We start from the raw sequence: 15,557 nt of genomic DNA, 5'->3' as shown, positions 1-15,557 counted from the left end.
ATTCTCTCTCTCTCTGTCTCTCCCTCTGCCCCTTTCCCCCAGTTGTGCTCCCTCTCTCTTCCCCCCCCCCCCAAAAAAAAGGTTAAGATGGTAAATTTTACCAAAATTAAAGAAAACATCAATCTCAGAAGTTTATATGCTGTTGGAAAGGAAGAATTTGCTCTGCCCTACAAGATCCTTCTAGCTGGACTAAGAATCAAAAGGACATGAGGCAGATTAATGGGAGAAAATAAAACTTAATAGCATATGTATGGGGAATCCACATAGACATGAAATTCCAAAGACAATGAGGCAAGGAGATGGTTATATGAGCTGAGAGGGGTTGGGGTCTAGAGATTACAAAGGGGAGAAAGACCATTAGCAGGAAGGTTAAAGGAGATGTTTGGAAAACAAATCTTGCCCTGTTATGCAGGTAAGTTTCTTAGGTAAATCTCTGTTAATAGCTTTCTTTCTGGTTTGAGTGTGCAGTTGAGGTCAAGGTGAAGAGCTTTTCCTTGATCTGCTGGGTTTCTTTTCCTTTTAACTTTTAAAGCTCATGCCAAAGTAGCCCATTTTGGGATAGCCTGGCCTTGGTCCCTACAATACTGTATGATTTATTTATTTATTTGTTTGTTTGTTTTTGAGAGAGAGAGAGAGAGAGAGAGAGACAGAGCGTGAGCTGGGGAGGGTTATAGAGAGGGAGATACAGAATCTGAAGGAGGCTCCAGGTTCTGAGCTGTCAGCACAGAGCCTGACACGGCGCTCGAACTCACGGACGACTGTGAGATCTTGACCTGAGCCAAAGTCAGATGCTAAACCTACTGAGCCACCCAGGCGCCCTTATATGATTCCTTTTATACAACATTCTCAAAATGACAAAACTATGGAAAACAGATTAGCACTTGCTAGAGTCAGCACTTATGCTGACAGTGTGGGAAGCAGGGAGGGTGTAAATACAAAGAGGTATTTTGTGGTGATGGAACATTTCAGTATCTTGATTCTGATAGTGGTTACGTGAATCTGTACATGGGATAAAGGTGCTTAGAACTATACACACCTATACACACAAATGAATACAGTTAAGAAAAGTGCTGAGAATAGAATAAGATCTGTAGTTTTGTTAACACTAATGTACCAATGTTCATTTTTAGTTTTCATATTGTACCACAGCTATATACTGAAGGAAGCCAGTTGAAGGGTACATAGGACACTATACTATTTTTGCAAGTCTCTGCGAGCCTATAATTATTTGAAAAAACTGAAAAGAATCACTTTGAATTGAGAGAGAGAATGAATGATTGAATGAACGAACGAACAAATGAACCAACAAACAAGCAGTCGGCCTGGGAGATAGGAGACCTGCATGTTCTGGTTTCAGCTCTGTCAGTAGGTATGACCCTACACAAGTTATTCCATCTTTTCTGGGCTTTAGTTTCCTAAGCAATTAAATAAGGAGTTTGAATAAATGATCTCCAAAGATGCTGCCATTTCTAGACTAGTATAGAAATTAGTGTTGTAATTGAATATGGCAGATAAGGGAGCAATTGTCATTTCTCAGGCAGGAGTGAGCAGATTGGATGCAATGTGGTAACACAAATCTATAGTCCTTTTCCTACTATTTAAAAATCCTAAAAGCTCAGAAAAGAGGATGTTTTTTCAGGCCTATAAATCTGACCTGAACTGATGTGAGATTATTTATAGTCTTTCTTTATTCCACTTAATGTGAATATTCATGCATTTTGCTGCAGAAATATTCATGTGTTTGATTACAGGGTGCAGCCCCAGATCCTGCTGGAGGGCTGGGTAAAATGCACCTTCCTAAAATCAGAAAAATTCCGAATTGGTTTCAGGGACTTTGGATGAGGGACTGTGGACCTGTCTAAGCTGGACGGTGCGATGTAGGCTGGAGTAGAAGCCCAGATACACTGTGTAGATTGGTAATGTGGTAGAGGCTGAAAGTAGCAACGGTGCATCAACCCCCACTTCCCCTCAGTACGTCTCGCCCCCTGTGGTTCATTACTATCTTGCTGATGAAATGTAATTATCCGCTTGTGCACAATATATATATTTTTGTTTTTAATCATTTAAATTTGTGTGTAAATTTTTACAGCTCTCCCCTGCTATCTGAAAGAAGAGCGTCTGTTATGAAACCTTCCATAAGCCAAAATGGCGTAAAGCAAAGAAGCAGTTACCATTAATTTACATGGGAAAATTTTTAAGCGTTCTCAGACCCAAAGAATAATCTCCCTCAGGCTTTTTTGACACTTTAGGACACATCTTGCTAACGAATGCACAAAATAAGTGAAGATAAAGCACAGATGCTCACAGACACGGTTCAAAGCTGCGGCAGCTTGATGTTGAGTGTGGCTCCTAGGGAAGGAGCTCAGCCATAGCTCCAGTGCACACTGCCTCTGTAAGGGCTCACTGCAGAACAAACACTGGATGCTAAGTTTGCTTTTTGCTTTTTTTCATAGAAGAGAAAATCCTCTTCGTATTTCTTTTGCTTGGTGAAAATGTGTGAATGCATGTCTTTTGTAAAGCAAAGTGGCTTAACTTGAACTTTTGAAAGGCAGGGGATGCCTGTATTACTTTTTTTAAAGTACTTTTAGTTTTATATACTACTTATTCCCAAGAACTTAAATGCTTTTAATAATCATATGATGGACACTTAATTGTTTCCAAGGTAATGACATACTCTTTTCATACAGAATTAGTTAAATTTTTGTTGTTTATACATAGTTAACTTCATTGAGCAGTGTGGCTTTGTTTGTTTTCATTGATTACTGTTGACACATTTGGCTTTTAGGATTAAATTTTTGTTTAAATACCCTGTCTTTTTACTTTTGCCTCCATCTCTATTGCACATTTAGATAGATGGGATTAATTTAGTATGCATTTAGTGGAGACAAATTATGGTATTTCATCTCTCTCTTAGGGGGTGTTGATTCCTTAGCAGAGACTTTTTGTTTCTGAGTTCACTACAGTTAACTTGGCTACCTAAAAAACCTTCTTAGTCTTTTCTGCATGTTAAAATTCTTCAGAGATCTTTAAACATATTATTAGAAAATGAATTTTAGTCTCCTCCATGTTTATAAAGACCCTTTCTAGATTCAGTTCTGTAATTACTGACTGCAAACCTGCATTACTTATGAAGGACTTTTTTTTTTTGTATGACTAGGAGAAAATTAAAATTTTTAATTCATTCCACAAATGTTTGAGGTGCTCTTGGCATGGGATGTACAAACAAGAATAAGACACAGTTGCTGCCCTTCAGGAATTCATCAGAAACAGTATAATGAGCATGAGCTCTAGAATCCGACTCTTTAGATTTATATTCTGGCTCTACCACTGCCAAGCTATGTGATCTCAGGCGATTTCCTTAACCTCTTTGTGCTTTAGTTTCATTTGTAAAATGAGGATGATAACAGTACCTATATGTTAGGGTTTTATGGAGATTAAATAGGTAAATATAGGTAAAGTGCTTAGAACAGTATCTGGCACATAGAAAATATACAAATGTTAGCAATTTCCATTATTATTAGAAAGTTCATTTTAGTGGGGGAGATGTGCAAATAGTGAGAGTACCTTGGGATAAATGCTATAGTATGTGTGACCAATATGCTGTGGAGACAGGGAGAAAAAAATCTCTGTAGAAAATTGAAGATTTTCAAAGGCGAGGTGACCTAAGTGTTGGGTCATGGTGGATGAGAAGGAAATGACCAAGGCAGGAAGCTAAATTAAAACGCAAGAAACTGCTTAGCGAGGTGTAGGGAAGTAGTTGTTTGGTGTGGGCTGAACGTGGGGGATGGGATGAGACAAAAAGGATAGGTTGAACATGTATGTCTGCTTCTGCCAAGATAGAGTAACCAGTGCTGGACTTTACCTTCCACTGTAAACAAATAGAAAACTGCATAAAAAAAAAAAGAAACAATTGTATTCTTGGAGTACAAGGCAGTACAGGATTGTGATTCCTGTGAGAGGTAAACAGATGAGGTGAGAACTATCACTCTGGCTTCCTCCTGGGAGGTATTTTCCAAATAGCAACACAGAAAGGGTGAACTCCAGTGGAGGATGGTGGCATTGCTGAGTTTGAGGAGACAGATTAGATTTGGGGGAAGTGGAGGCAGCTGGAAATTGCAGAGCAGAATCTGGAAGAGGAGGGAGTACACAGAGAAAGGCTCCAGAAATCTAAGGTGCACACTTGAGTGTATTGTTGAAATATAAGCAACACATGACTGGGATGAAACTCCATGAGGCTGGGGAGCTATAAGCTGTACAATTCTCAGAGTTCTCACAAAACTGGCAGACATTTGATTTCTAACTGGACAGTATGGAAAGACTTTGTTGAACAGCAAGTCTCAAAAGGATCGTGCTGATCTAAAAGTAATAGAAGTGCCAGCGAAAGCATATCAAATCTCTTAAAAGGAAGACTATAAAATCCAGACACTCAACAACACAATATCACAATAGCCAACATCCAGTTACAAATTATAGTACATTTCAAGAAGCAGGAAAATATAACCCGTACCCAGGAGAAAAATCAGTCAGTAGAAACAGATCCATAAGACACAGAGATAATGGAATCAGCAAAGACTTATTATAAATATGTTCAAGTGTTTAAAAGAAAACATGACTAATGATAAAAATGAAGGAAAAAATACATGTCAAATGTAACAACTGTAACTGAAAGTTTAATATGTAAAAGGAAAACTTACTCTGAATTGACTCAATTGCAGAGTTGATGCTAAAGAAGAAAAGATAAGTGAATTAAAGACATAACAATAGGTGCCCTTTTCATCCTGATATAAAAGGATCCATGAAAAATTATAGCTAATATTCTTAATAGTGAAAGACTGAATGCTTTCTCCCTAGGATAGGATGTTCTTCCTCACCCTTCTGTTCAAAATTTTGCCAAAAGTTCTAGCCAGTCAAGAAAAAGAAATTAAAGGCATATTGGATTAGAAAATAAAAGCTAGTCTTTATATCTAAATAACGTCCCATGCTAAGAAATCCCTAAGAATTTACAGAAAAGCTGCTAGAACTGATAAGTGATTTTGGCAAGTATAAGGCATATAATGTCAAAATATATAAATCAATTGTACTTCCTTATATTAGCAATGAACAGTTGGAAAATGGATTTGCAAAATGTTTACAATATTAGCAAAAACATGAAGTGAGAAGGGATAAATTTAACAAAATATATACAAAGTCTGTACATTGAGAACTATAAAACATAAATGAGGAAATCAAAGATGACCTAAACATACCATGTTCATGGATTGGAAGGGTTAATATTGTTAAAATGTCAGTTCTTCCCAAATTCATCTGTAGATTTAGCATAATCTCAGTGACAATTTCTGCAGGTAATTTTTTTGGTCAAAATTGATAAGTTGATCCTAAAATTAATCAGTGATTGCAAAGATCCAGAATAACCAAAACAATTTTGAAAACTAACCCTGTAATGCTAACATCACATGATTTCAGAACTTCCTAGAAAGCTACAATAAGCAAGACTATGAGGGATTGGTATACAGATAGGCATATACATCACTATGATGAAATACAGTTCAGAAATGGACTCACCTGGATATGGTAATCAATTTTTGACAGAGGTTGCAAGGCAGGTCAATGGGAAAAATACAGTATTTTCAACAAATGGTACTGGGGGAGAAAAGGAACTTTAATCCTTACCTCATACCGTAAAGGACAATAACCTTGAAATGGATCTTACACTTAAACATGAAAACTAAACTGAAAATTCTAAAAACATAGGAAAAAATTTTGTGACTTTGAAGTAAGCAAAGATTTCTTAGAAAGCATGAAGTGTAGAAGAAAAAAGAAAAACTAGAGTTCATCAAAATTTAAAACTGCTCTTTTGAAAATGTTAAAACAAAATGGCAAGCCACAGACTGGAAGAAAATATACACATGTCTGACAAATGACTAGAACATATAAAGAAGTCTTACCTCTCAGTAAGAAGACAACCAGTTCAAAAACTGGAAAAGATTTGGATGTTTTATGGAAGAAGTTATCTAGCCAGTAAGTACGTGAAACATGCTCAACGTCATTAGTTGTCTGGAAATGCAAAGTCAAACCAGAAAGAGAAATCCCTATATAGAAATGAGAATGGGTAACTTTAGGAAGTCTGACCATAGTATATGTTGGCGAGGGCGTGTAGCAGCTGGAGCTGTCCTACATTGCTAGTGGGAATGTAAAATGGTACAACCACTTCAAAGAACTATTCGGTCATTTTTTAAAAAGTTAAGCATATCCTTCTATCTTAAAACACGGCAATCCCACTCCTGGGTATTGAAATGATAGAGAATGCAAACAAATGTGCATTCAGAGATTTTAACACAGTTATTCAGAGCATATTTACTGTAGCCATAAACTAGAAACTATCCAAATGTGTAAGGTGAATGGAATATTTTTCAGAAAGAAAAACGAGTTGATCAATGATTCAGTCTAACATGGATGGATCTCAAGAACATTATGCTGAGTGAAGTCAGATACAAAGTATGATTTCATTTACATGAAAAATCTAAAATAGGTAAAATGGCAGTAAAACATCCACTTCGGTTGTTTGCTTGGGGCCGTAAAGGGGAACAAGGGAAATGTTAGGGTACTAGAAATGTATTATATCTTTATTATGGTGGTGGTTACAGAGATATATACATTTGACAAAACATTATACTGTATATTTAAGATGGGTACATTTTATTGTTAGTAAATGTTACTGAGTTTGTCATTTTATTGCTCAAGAGTGTTCCTTTGCATGGTTATAAAGCAATTTGTTCACCTTAAATGAACATTTTGACTGTTTCTAGCTTTTGGCTACTGTGTGTAAAGCTGCTACAAAATAAGTAAAGCTGATTTAAAAAATAAAGGAAAAGTTGTAGCTACATTTTGAGGAGCTTTGTATATAGTATTAAGATCTAATTTTATTTTGGGGTCAGTGGAGACTACAAAGGTTAAGTAGTAGAGAAACTTGAATAGATATGTCTTTTGAAAGCTGACTTTTGGCAGCTGTGAAGGTTGAGGGTTGCAGAAAAGAAAAACTGGAGGCAGGAAGGCCTGGCAGGAGATTGCTATAATCTATTCATTTCTCCCCCTGCCCAGCTTTATTGAGGTGAATTGTCAAGTAAAATTATATATATTGAAAGTGTACAACATGATTGTTTGATATAACATAGCTTACCTTTGTGTGCGTATGTGTTGTGTGCACACGTGTGTGGTGAGAATGCTTAAGATCTACTCTTAGTAAATTTCAAGTGTAAAATAAAGTGTTATTAAGTATAGTCACCATACTGTACAATAAATCCTCAGTAGTTATTCTCTTGTGACTAAAAGCTTTTACCCTTTGACAAGCATCTCCCCATTTTTCCTACCCCCTAGTACCTGGTAACCATCATTCTGCCGTCTCTTTGTATGGGTTGAGTTTGACCCCCTTATTCCCTTTTTTTTCCAGATTCCTTATATAAGTGAGATCATACGGTATTTGTCTTTCTCTTTCTGGCTTATTTTACTTAGCATAATGTCCTGTGGGTTCATCCATGTTTTTCGAAATGGCAGGATTTCCTTCTTTCTCTTGGCTGAATAATATTCCTGTGTGTGTGTGTGTGTGTGTGTGTGTGTGTGTGTATCAGATATTCTTCATCATTTATCACTCAATGAACACTTAAATTGTTTCCATATCTTGGCTATTGTGAATAATGCTGAACATGGGAGTGCAGACATCACTTTAAGATAGTTTTCATTTCCTTCAGATAGATACCTAGAAGTGGGATTTTTGGATCATGTGATAGTTCCATTTTTAATTTTTTGAGGACCCTCCATACTGTTTTCCATAATGGCTGTACCAATTTATAGTCCTACCAGCAGTGCACAAGAGTTCCCTTTTCTCCATATCCTCACCAACACTTATCTCTTGTCTTTTGATAAAAGTCATCCTTAGCCCTAGCAAGAGCCATTCAAGTGGTTAGTAATGATTGTGGTGTGCCCTTTACCACTCCTACTCATGTGTCAAGAGTGAAGGGAGAATCTTCTGGGCCCAATTCAGAGACACAATAAGAGTAGTATCTTACATGAATAGAAGTTTATAGTTTGAATAGAGAAAAGTGAGAGAATAACATCTTTACCTTAGGCTTCCTTTTTTCCAAAGAACCTACTAGGACAGTTAAAACCATTTTCATATTGGGAATTGCAACTTAGTTCTGGTCAAGTACCATCATCTGTCATAGTAAATTAATGACAACTTGAATAACTTTTGTATTCAACTTGTAATTTTTATTTATTTATTAAAAAAAAATTTTGACGTTTATTATTGACAGACAGAGAGCATGAGCATGGGAGGGGCAAAGAGAGGGGGAGGCACAGAATCTGAAGCAGACTCCAGGCTCTGAGCTGTCAGCACAGAGCCTGATGTGGGGCCCAAACCCACAAATCGTGAGATCATGACCCGAGCTGAAGTCGGATGCTTTACCCACTGAGCCACCCAGGCACCCCAATTTTATTTATTTTAATTGTATAAGAACTGTAACCATACAATGTTTATAATTTTTATATTCATACATATTTAAATAATATTTTAACAAAAATCATTTAAGGCAATAATGGATGACTGATGGGGCACCTGGGTGGTTCAGTCGGTTAAGTGTCTGACTCTTGATTTCGGCTCAGGTCATGATCTCACAGTCCTGAGATCAAGCCCCGCATTGGGCTCCATGCTGGATGTAGAGCCTGCTTGATTCTCTCTCTCCCTCTGCCCCTCCTCTGTGCACTCTCTTTCTCTCTCTCTCTCTCTCTCTCTCTCTCTCTCAAAAAAGGCAGGGGGGGGGGATGACTGAGTTTTTACCCTTAAAAATGTTCCCTCAAGGATGAGGGATACTCACAATTCTGTGTTCTTATTTCTGGGCCCAGTTAGTAAGGATAAGTTGATCATAGGTTTTGAAGTGCTATAATATTTAATTCTTGGTGCTTAGATTCTAATGAGTTAGGATTCAGATGCCCACATCTCTCCCTTGTGTTGCTCATTACTACTGTATGGCCAACTGCTTTTCATTAATACTATTGTATTCTATAATTGTCCCTTCTTTATTCTTCTACAGGAGTCAGAATTTTCATGTGTTACATGTGTGTGTTTAATACCATAGAGGCCCTTTAGTTACCAAAACATATTCATCTGTGCTTGTGGTTTGAAGACTATAATGACTGTTTTTCTAAAAATAGATACCTTGGAGTAGATTTTTTAAATGGGCACTAGATGTTAACCATTCAGATAGTCGTTTCTGATTTAATACTTATTTCTGATTTAATACTTATTTGAAGTTCTAGATACAAATCTTTAGTTTATGGAGTGCAGCTGCATTTCTTTTCTTCCTATGACTCACCAAAGCCTACTCAAAGCCTTTCATTTTTTTCTATTTTTGTATACTGAAGCTTCATTTTAACAAATATTTAAAAATAGCTTTAAAAATTACCATTCTTTTGGAGTCTCCTTGGAAGTTTATTTCATTTGCTCCAAAGATTTTTTTTTTTTTTTTTTTTTTTAAATAAGCTGAATTGGTTTTATATCCAGAGTTGTGAGGTTAGTGCTAGGTCTAGTAAATACTATACTGTAGTCTAAAAACTTAGTAGTGTTTGGAATTTTTCAAACATTGATAATTTGCATGAACGTATTCTTTATAGCATTTAATAATTACAAGGGGCTTTCTATATATCTCAGTGTTCAGTATCAACAAGTAAGTGAAATTTATTTTATCCTCAAAATAGAAATAGCTTCATAAAGCTACTTCCTCACCATTTCTCTCTAGGTTATTTCTTCTATGTTGCTGTATATTTAAAAGGGATGTCATTTAGTTTCACAGGACTAATACTATATACAAAGCTTTTATTAAAAGATTTTTATGTAGTACTATTATTTTTAAATATTATGTATTGTCTCACGTACTTTTTATTCTGTAGTTCCCTTGATCAAAAACAAGAGTGACAGGGCGCTGGGTGGTTTAGTCAGTTAAGCATCCAGCTCTTGATTTCAGCTCAGATCATGATTTCACCATTCAGGAGATTGAGCCCCATGTTGGGCTTTGCTCTGAGAGCACAGAGCCTGCTTTGAATTCTCTCTCTCTCTCTCTCTCTCTCTCCCTCCCTCCCTCCCTCTCTCTCTCTCTGTCCCCCTCCTGCTCACACTTTCACTCTCTCCAAATAAATAGGTAAACTTAAAAAATAAATAAAAACAGTAGTGACAATAGAGCGTGCATGATATAATTTTGTGAGTACATAGAAAGGATCTCCAGAAATGAACATCTGGAAGTTGGAAGTCCTGGCCTTAGAATTTTTTTTTAAAGTTTATTTATTTTGAGAGAGAAAGCATGAGTGAAGAGGGGCAGAGAGAGGAAAAGAGAGAAAATCCCAAACAGCCTCCACGCTGTCAGTGCAGCGCTTGATGCAGGGCTCGAACTCACAAACCATGAGATCATGACCTACGCCAAAGTCAGGAAGTCAGACGCTTACCAACTGAGCCACCCAGGCGCCTCTTAGAATTTTAATCTAAGTTTAAAAGTACTCCAGATTCTTGATTTCCAGCATAGGTCATGTTCCCAGGGTCATGGGATCAAGCCCTGCGTATGGCTCTGTGCTGGGCGTGGAGCCTGCTTAAGATTCTCTGTCTCCCTCTACCCAGCTCATGCTCTCTGTTTCTCTTAAAAAGAAAAGGAAAAGGAAAGGAAAAAAAAAAGTACTCCTGCGTTTACCTGGCCAACTGAGGACAAAACTGGAGTGGAGTTTGAAGGATACGCTGCACTGTACAAATATAAGGTGGAAGTGGAGTATTATGACTGTTATCATGAGAAATATTAGCAGTTGAAGCTGTGTGGTATAGTGGAAAGAACAGAGTTTTGCAAGATGACTGACCTGGGTTCAGTCCTGGCTTATGTCATTTACTAGCTGCTGTTTGGGCAAGTTAACTACTCAGACCTGTTTTCTCATCAGCAAAAATGGGAATAATAATACCTATCTTGTGAATCGTGAATGAAAGGTCTAGGTGACAACATAGTTTTATTTCTCCTTCCCTAACTAGAGAATAGGAAATGTCCTTGGCAAAAATAAACACCTTTCTGAAGCAAAGTAAAAAATTATATTTTCATTAATGAATTGCAAGTAAAATAGGATTGACTAATGGTTTAGGAGGATGAAGAAAGTAGTGGTTGCTGGTTAACATGTGGTCCTGAATTAGATTTTAGAACTCTTGAAGTTGGTTTAGTATAAAGGAGTTCAAAATATGAATACAGTTGGCTGCTACCGATGTGTTACAAACCCAGACAGAGTTGAAAGTAGGGAGCCCAGGGTCTCTTAAATGGGTGAGAATAATGTATGTCAAGAGGCTTTGTAATCTTTAAGTTATTTTAGCAATGAATAAGGTACTGTCACTTTTTACCCTTGGCAGAAGTAAAGGGAAAACATCTGGGGGTGGTAGATCTCCCCAAATTCTCTGGTATACTCTTCTCCGTGGGTAAACTGCTACTGCATCACTGCCACTGGAACCACGTGGGCACTTAGATGTCCCTGTAGTTAGGAGCCTAAGACACATGTTTAGATATGGTGATGCCCGGTCTAGTTTTATGGATTGTAAGCAAGGTGCATGGCTCTTTATATGCCTAGCAAGTCTTGAAATCTCACTGAATGGCAGTTTAGTAAGTTTCCTGCAGATAGATAAGTTCTATCCTTCTGTGATGTGGAGTCACAGACTCTTGATAAATATTCCTTGATTTCTCCAGTTTGAGTTGCTCATTCTCCCAGCTGTCTGTCTCTTCAAAACATCGGAAGATTGGACATACCGTTGAGCTTTCATTCTGCACTGTCTACATCAGCTGGTGTCAAGTGGTGGCTGCTTCCATTAGACTGGGCATATGTTGACACTTTAAATGTATACATTTATATTTGTCAATTATTCCTCAGTAAAGCTGGGAGAAGAAAGGATTGGGCATATGTTCTTCAGCTTACCTTTTGAGATGCATCAGTTATAGCTAACCACTTCATGAATTAATCGGCCTATCTGTGTCCTTTATTTTGGACCTCTGATTTCAGTAGAAGTGTATCTAACACTGTGATCTTTTTGAAAGAAATGATTTTGTCTTTCTATTCCTATTGCCCAGCATATACTTGACACATAGAAAACCTTCAGTAAGTACTCACAGAATTTAATTGAATGGAGTAAAACCTTTCCTAACCTGAGGACTTTGCCTTTCTCCTGACCTTTGCTTTAGTCATTACTTTAATTAGATCATGGTATTTATCTTACATATTATTCTTCATAGTATAGGGCATGATGGTTGGAGATAGTGATCAACTCTTCCCAAAGACTGAGAAAGAAAAAAATGCACTTAAATTGTAGCAGGATTGATTAAAATTGGGGGGGGGGGGACTTTTCCTAGCTGTAACATTTATTAGGGATGGATTGCAGAGACACTTTTGCATTCTTTTACTTTGAAATCTTCCATGGGCTTGGCATACACCTTCTTAAAAACACCGAGAAGAATAACATAACATTCTTTCTTCCTTCACTGAGAAGAGTAACATAACATCCTTGCTTCTTGCCACTTGCTGTGCCAGCCACAAGCTCCCCTGTGCCCCTCGTAGCCATGCCTCACAAAGTTGAAGAAATCAAGGGCTTTCCGCTCATAGCCAGGTGAAAGGATGCCAAACCTGTCAAGATCAAGAAAAATAAGTATAATGTGAAGTTTAAAGTTCGATGCAGCAGATACCCTTTGACCTTGGTCATCACAGGCAAAGAGAAGGCAGAGAAACTGAAGTAGCCCCTGCCCCCAGGTCTGGCAGTCAAGGGGCTGACATGAACCTGGCACACTGATTTGAACTATATAAAAATTTAAAAAATTAAATATAAATAAATAAATATATATATATATATATATATACATACACACACACACATATATATATATTAGCTTCCAGATATTGCACATTAATAATTTGAGAACAAATTGTGATCAACAGGTGTACAACTTCTGCAAAAAATGTAGAATTTGTTATTCCATAATATGTACCTCTATCAAAAACAGCTGTCTCCAAATAGTGCTTTGTATTGTTGGAAAATTCATTACAAATGCAGGAAGCAATTCCTGTTTCATATGATTGTGATTTGTAAAAATAATTTAGGTGTAAGCTATCCACAAATCTTTTTTTTTTCTTTTTTTTTTTGTAGCAGTCCTATCTTAAATCCTCATATTTTGGCATTACACATGAGTGTCATGAGTTTAAATTCTGGAACATCCAAGCAGAAATATAAGAAAGGGCTCATTTAGGCTGGAATGGCAAACATTCTAATTGGGAGGGTCCTCATTTTGATTTCTGCTCTCCTGCCCACCCCCTTAACCAAAAACCAAAGGAAAACATCTGGAGTCATTTAGGCAGTATAAATATTCTTAAAAGAATGGACCCCTAATCATAAAGCCTTTCTGGCACTGAAAGATTTGTTTGGATAGATAGAGTTCACATGATGGGTAAAAATATTTTTGAATTCATAAAGACTCCCACAAGTCATGAGTGGAGAGTTTGGGAGTATGGCAGACTGAGACTGATGGAGTTCATAATAGGTTTTAAGAGGAAAATAATCCATTAGTGCACAGGGGATACTCTCTCATCTTTTCCCTTAGAAAGGTAGCTGATTTCCTGTTAAATGATGGTTGTTTCACTTAGGAGGCAATGTGCTGAAGGTATAAATTTAGTTTTATTCTCTTTTCACAGTTTAAACAAGTTTTCTTACAGGGAAACAAAGAGAAAACAATGCCCTTCAAAGCCTATGTCTTCAGCCTCTGCTTTGTAGTTCTTTCCCTGTAAGACATAAAGTAGGGAGGAGGAATAATAGCAAAGCCTTGAAAACACACACACATACACACACACACACGTATCAATTAAGGAAGGGAATTGAAAGGTATAGCTGTGTTGCAATTAGTCAACCAATATTTATTGACCATCAACTGTGTATTAAAACACAGTGACAGATAATTGAGGTAAAAAGGGTTTCTATACTCCAAGGACATAGAGTATTCTTGAGGAAACTAGATGTAAACATACGAAGTTACAGTGGTAATGTAAGATAAAAATAATTTAATCGTATTTGTCAGTAATTGCCAAATGGGAGATTTAGTTAAGTGTTCCAGGAGTTCAGGTCAGAGATAGACTACTCTGAGTGAAGGGCTTTGTGGAAGAATTTTGAGCAGCTGCTTGAAGAATCGGTAGAATTTTGGATTGATGGAAAATAGGAAGAAGATATTTCTGCCCTTCCTTTTCACTGGAATACCATATGGGGAATTCAGGAAGAGCAGAGTTAGGATCATGTTAATTTTGGGACAAAATTAGCAGTTAACCATGTTGGAGAACTTTTAACTTAATGAACCTGAAAAAACCTCTTGATGATTTCACCATCTTTGTAAGTTCCCTTAATTCAGGCCTATAAAACAGAAACAAAACGTTTTTAAAGCTCTGGAAGGCATAGAGAAAGTGATGCCATCCAGGATATTCACTGTGAAAGAAGCAGTGTTGTATTATTAAATTTGGACATTTTAAGCAGTTTGAGGAAAAGAACACACACAAAGAGTCATGTGTCTCTACTTCAGAAACCTTGACTTCCAACTGCTCAGAAAGCTCTGGTAACTACAGAGCATCAAATAAGCTTTCAGAGATTCTGATCTTCATACCAATTACCAATATAAAGAGGAAGAGATTTTTTATATGCCTTCTTTCTCTCTTATCCTCAAAACTAAAGTGATTGTATTTTTCTCAAGACCAAGTTAAGGAAGATAATATTATCATTCTTGTCATTGTATTGTCTTTTCTCTTTTTCCTGTCCCTCTTTCCTTTATTGTAGAGTACACTTGTTGAGTACATTTTAATAAATTATCTATTTAAAAATATCTAAATCCGTACTCATGGCTATTTATAGGTAGATATGATAGAAATGTAGAGATTATCAAATTTATGGTGAATGGGCATACACAGTCCTTGGGTTGCATGGATTGTTTTTTCAAGCAAATCTGGTCAAGTTTTGTTTTCAGACTAGAAATGAACAATATCTTTTCAGGAACCTGGAGGAATCAGAGAGAAAAAGCAAATGTTGCTATATCAGAGAGAGTAGTTTTATTTTTTCCTGGGAGACTAAATCATCAAGTGGGTTTTATTGTATATAAAAATCTCTAGTTGAAAAGAGCCTTCTTTGGTGTGTGTTACTTGATTTTAAAAATTTAATCTCGTTTTTACATAAAACATGTCCCTGTTAGCACAGAAATTCATTTAAAAAATTTTTTTAACGTTTATTTATTTTTGAGACAGAGAGAGACAGAGCATGTACGGGGGAGGGTCAGAGAGAGGGAGACACAGAATCCGAAACAGGCTCCAGGCTCTGAGCTGTCAGCACAGAGCCCGACGCGGGGCTCGAACTCACGGACCGCGAGATCATGACCTGAGCCGAAGTCGGATGCTTAACCGACTGAGCCACCCAGGCGCCCCAGAAATTCATTTTAAAAGTACCCATAATCTTACCACTCAGAGATAGCTAGTATTAC

General features: G+C 37.0%; 1 protein-coding gene and 1 pseudogene across 1 annotated transcript in view; both read left to right on the top strand.

The window, feature by feature from the left end:
• PDSS2 (decaprenyl diphosphate synthase subunit 2) overlaps positions 1–15,557 on the top strand; it is a 263,597-nt gene that overhangs the window by 7,023 nt on the left and 241,017 nt on the right. The window lies entirely within an intron of this gene.
• LOC125938163 (60S ribosomal protein L38-like) lies at positions 9,700–12,830 on the top strand (annotated as a pseudogene).

The sequence above is a fragment of the Panthera uncia genome (genome assembly GCF_023721935.1).
Source record: "Panthera uncia isolate 11264 chromosome B2 unlocalized genomic scaffold, Puncia_PCG_1.0 HiC_scaffold_24, whole genome shotgun sequence".
In the NCBI taxonomy this organism is placed as follows: Eukaryota; Metazoa; Chordata; class Mammalia; order Carnivora; family Felidae; genus Panthera; species Panthera uncia.
Note: the sequence above shows the minus strand (reverse complement) of the source record. Positions and strands in the feature narration are given on the sequence as shown.